The following is a 5,503-nucleotide window of genomic DNA, read 5'->3' as shown; positions in this document are numbered from 1 at the left end:
ACACATAGATCCAGATAGACTTCATAGTTTCCTAAGTTTCATGGTATCCAAAGTAAGCACCAATGGTGAGGTTTTCTCAGGCTAGTCGGTCACTGCCAAAAATGGATTCCAAATTTCTCTCTTATGGCTAAATCTCTGTATGTTTTACTCAAGAGTAACAACCCTGACCCAACTTTATGGAAAGAACCGGACAACAAAGACTTCAAGGCCTTAAAGAAGGGTTTGATGGGGACTTCCCTGGCGGTCCAGTGGTTAAGACTCTGTGCTTCCAATGCAGGGGGCAGAGGTTCAATCCCTGGTTGGGAAACTAAGATCCCACATGCCACGCGGTGCAGCTAAAAAGAACAAAAAAGAAAGGAATTGCAAAGAAAAGAAGTGTTTAATGAACCCACCTACCCTTGGCATTCCAATTATCAGATTCCCTTCATCCTCTTGGTATATGAAAAGGAATGGAATGCCCTTGGGGAACTCACCCCAAAAAATGTACCACCATCCACCCATAGCATAGGGTTTTATAGCCAGCCAACTGGACCCTGTGGTATGGGGACACGCCCCTGCCTCAGCTTAGAGCCATCATGGCTACTGCCCTTTTGGTTATGGCCATGGATAAAATCATTGTGGGATCCCCTTTAGCCATTTTTGTACCTCATGCATTAGAAGCTCTCCTGAATTTTCATCACACTCAACATTTCTCAGGCAGCCGCCTCACCTCCTATGAAGTCCCTTGTTAACTGCCCCTCACCTAACTCTTTTACACTGTAATAACTTTAACTCTGCTACTCTTCTCCCTTCTATCACTGATGAAGTACTCACAACTGTTTTAATGCTGACGGACCACCTCCTGACTTGTAATGGTGTGCAGGAAATTCCATTGGGTAATGTTGACTTCTCATGGTTCATTGATGGTTCTTATTTAAAAGGTGACAATGACAAATATTGTGCTGGGTATGCTATTACAACTCCTTTTGATGTTGTTGAGGCAGCATCTTTACCTATGGCTTTGACCCAACAGGCTGAATTACATGCTCTTACACAGGCCTGTACATTAGCCAAGGACAAAACTGCCAGTGTTTGTACTGATAATAGATAACGCTTTCACAGTAGCTCGTGATTTTGCAATGTTGTGGAAGCAACGTGGCTTCCTTACTTCTGATGGAAATAAAGTTAAAAATGGCCTCTATGTTCAGGAATTACTGAATGCAATAATCCCCCTTCCGCATTAGCTATTAAGATTCTGAGGCTTCTTTTTTTTTTTTTTGGCTGCGCTACACGGCTTGTGGGATCTTAGTTCCCCGACCAGGGATCGAACCCATGCCCCCCAGCAGTGGAAGCGTCGAGTCCTAACCACCGCCAGGGAATTCCCCAAAGGCATTTTAAATTTGACTCTCTGAAGCTAGGGAAAACCACCTTGCTGATATTTCTGCAAGGAATGCTGCCCTTAAAGGGAGCTAGAGCAGCCACATGTCTGTCATAGACCACAGGGATATTTGCCCAAATAATTTAGAAAAACTGGCTAGAGAGGCCCAACAATTGGCCTCAGAAAAGGGAAAAAAAAGATTGGAAATTCAACAATTTTTCGTTTGATAAAAAGAGAAAGCTCTTGTTTGGACAAAATACCAACCCAGTCCTACCAGAGATTCTAAAATTCCCACTCCTTACCACTATCCATGCATTAAACCATTGGTCACCTGACAAAATTATATCCTTCATCACTCAGTATTGGTGGAGAAACATTAACAAGTCCACAAAAAGTGCCTACCTCACTTGTCCCACTTGTCCAAAGCATAGCCCAGTGAAGCCTGTCTGTTTTGCTCCTAAACATTTAAAACTGCGTAATGGGGATTTCCCTGGTGGCGCAGTGGTTAAGAATCCACCTGCCAATGCAGGGGACATGGGTTCAAGCCCTGGTCTGAGAAGATCCCACATGCTGCGGAGCAACTAAGCCCATGCGCCGCAACTACTGAGCCGGCACTCTAGAGCCCACGAGCCACAAGTACTGAGCCCGAGTGCCACAACTACTGAAGCCCACGTGCCTAGAGCCCGTGCTCTGCAACAAGAGAAGCCACTGCAATGAGAAGCCCACGCACTGCAACAAAGAGTAGCCCCTGCTCGCTGCAACTAGAGAAAGCCCACGTGCAGCAATGAAGACCCAATGCAGCCAAAAATAAATAAATAAATAAATCAAACTGCCTAATGAACCATTTGAGGCCAGCAAATGGATTTCATGCAACTTCCTCTGTCTAATGGATATAAATAAGTTTAAGACATGGTCTGTTATGTTTTCACACTAGATTGAAGCCTTCCCTTACAGACATGCTACTGCCTCTACTGTGGCTAAAATCCTTTTGGAAAAGATTATCCCTACCAGGGGAACTCCTCTCAAATTTCATAGTGATTGAAGAACCCACTTTACTGGTTAGGTGCTTTGACAAGTCTCTGCTGTTTGACGGGCAACACTATCACTGTGCTTACCACCCTCAATCTTCTGGTTTAGTCAAACACACTAATGGTATTAAGACTCAATTGGCAGCATTTGTTGAGGCCCTACAAATACCTTGACCAAACTCACTGCCGTTAGTTCTTCTAAATCTCAGACCCACCCCTTTTGGAACTCATGAACTCTCACCCTTTGAGACAGTCACAGGACACCCAACGCACTTGATCTACTGCTTCTTTTGACCCACAACTGATAAAAGGGGAGATGCTCCAACATTGCAAAGGCCTAATCGTTTCTATGAAAAATAATTATGTTTTGGTAGAAGAGTCTTTTCACAGTGTACCCTTGGGAAACAAAGACCTTTAAGTATCACATCTTGCAACCTGGAGATTTCATTTATTCAAAAATACACCTCCAGAAGAACTCTCTTCAACCTCATTGGAAACACCCCTATCAAGTACTGCTAACCAACCCTTGTGCCATCAAATTCCAAGGAATGGACTCTTGGATTCACGTGACACACCTAAAGAAAACATCAAACCCTGACTGGACCTGTACATCATCTGGTGACCTGAAAGTAAAGATTTCTCAGAATTGAAGCAGACAAGATTTGATGAGACAGCTTTCCCAAGATATCAGGACCAGGTCTGCTGGAAGTTTGTTGCCAAACCCTTGATGATGACATAACTCTTCAGATGATAGCCAATGCTTATTATCTTAATAACATATGGACTAGATAAAAAGTGCCTGAAGGTTCTCTCTCTTACCTCTTCTTGTTACTCAAATGTGACCTTAGTAGGTTTCTTATCTGGGCACTTTCCCTTTGACATGAGATACTAAACACAGGAAACCCTGACACTGAGGGAAAAAAGCTGCTGAAACTACATAGAAAACCTGACTCTTGATCAGCGATGCTTTCAGAGAAAGATCTTCATCAAAAGGGGAAAATGTAAAAAATGAATAAACAGAAACCTCAAATAGAGTGGGCAGACCAGAAGGGGAAGCTCTCACATCCTGCAATGATAGTAGAGCCCAACAGGAAAGAAGAAAGATACCTCTTCTTTCCTGGCAAGGACTCAGCCAATGAAAAGTCACTGACGCTCTGTTTACTACAGCCCTTCCAACTTCCTTTCCTGCTCTATAAAAGTGTTCACCTTCCCTTGCTGTGCGGGGACTTGCAATGTGACTTGCCATGTCGCAGACCACGAGTTGCAGTTCTCCGCTGATCCTGAATAAACTCACCTTTGCTAGAGAAGTATCTTGTAGTCTATTTGTTTCAGGTCAAGAAGGTAAAAGGTTAGGTTATTGATTTGCGATCTCTTGTTAACATAGGCATTAATTGCTAATAGAAACATTTCTATGTACTATTTTAGATGCAAACTATAAACTTTGACTCCTTAGGTATGATATAATGTTCCTCATTATCTCTAATTATAGTTTTTTGTTTTAAAGTCGATTTTGGGGGCTTCCCTGGTGGTGCAGTGGTTAAGAATCCGCCTGCCAATGCAGGGGACACGGGTTCAAGCCCTGGTCTGAGAAGATCCCACATGCTGTGGAGCAACTAAGCCCATGTGCCACAACTACTGAGCCTGCGCTCTAGAGCCCGCGAGCCACAACTACTGAACCCACGTGCCACAACTACTGAAGCCCACGTGCCTAGAGCCGTGCTCCACAACAAGAGAAGCCACCGCAATGAGAAGCCTGTGCACCTCAACCAAGAGTAGCCCCGCTTGCTGCCACTAGGGAAAGCCCGTGTGCAGCAACCATGATCCAACACAGCCAAAAGTAAAGAAATTAGATAAATAAATAATAAAGTCTATTTTGCTAGATATTTTTATAATCTCTCCAGTTGTGGAATCATACTCCCCTAGACCTCATTGATTCCTCCCATGGTGGCTCCACCTTCTTAACTGAACCCTTTCTCCTTGACATCAGTATCTAATTTGTACCCATGAGATTTTTTTTTTTTTTTAACTTTTGAGTTTATTTATTTATTTATTTATGGCTGTGTTGGGTCTTCGTTTCTGTGCGAGGGCTTTCTCTAGTTGTGGCAAGTGGGGGCCACTCTTCATCGCCGTGTGCGGGCCTCTCATTATCGTGGCCTCTCCTGTTGCGGAGCACAGGCTCCAGACGCGCAGGCTCAGCAACTGTGGCTCACGGGCCCAGTTGCTCCGCATCACGTGGGATCTTCCCAGACCAGGGCTCGAACCCACGTCCCCTGCATTGGCAGGCAGACTCTCAACCACTGCACCACCAGGGAAGCCCCCATGAGATTTTAATTTGTGGAGATGACTGGCAACACTGCTGGTGGGTGGGCTGAGTCCTGACATGAAAATGTACACACTTTAAATTAAATACAATGAAACATGACTGAAGACATATTAGGGATTACACTCAGCTATGAATAACAGGAAACACACAGAACCTGCCTGATGTGAGGAAGGTGCTGATGCTACACGGAAGGACTGCATCAGAGCAGTCACTGCACAGTGCAGTAGAGGAACAAACTCTCATGTAGTTATTTTGGACTGTACCACTGTAACTGTCATAGTGGAATGGGGAGCACATAGTCAGGAGCAGTATAAACAGAACAAGGTGTTTACAAATTAGACCTTATACAAATAAGATCTAGAGAACAGGGCGCTCAGTGCTTCAGAGAATATTCTTAACCATGACAGTCTAAATTTCTTACAAGGTGGACACATGAGAGCTTGCAGGAAAATCCAAACTGTACTGGATCTTTAATGTTGAATTTGGGGACAACTGTAGAAGCCTACAGCTCAGATCAAGTGGAAGTCAAGCAGTCTATGGTGGTTTTGAGGATATACTTGACTGATAGGGAAAATAATGTGGAAAATAGGCTGGAAGCAAGTGTCTACAAAGGCCCTATGCTTCTGTTTCCTTCTATACAGGTGACTTCAAAACCTGACTAACTCATACTTCATTTCTGCATTCCAAGTTTCATGTAAGTTAGGCTTTGGTGACTTCTCACATGGGATCATAAGGCAACACATTCTAGAAAATGTAGTTCACATTACTCACATTAATAAAACAGGATCAAGAAGG

Source organism: Balaenoptera ricei, chromosome 3 (genome assembly GCF_028023285.1).
Source record: "Balaenoptera ricei isolate mBalRic1 chromosome 3, mBalRic1.hap2, whole genome shotgun sequence".
NCBI classification, from domain to species: Eukaryota; Metazoa; Chordata; class Mammalia; order Artiodactyla; family Balaenopteridae; genus Balaenoptera; species Balaenoptera ricei.
This window is presented reverse-complemented; position numbering follows the sequence as displayed.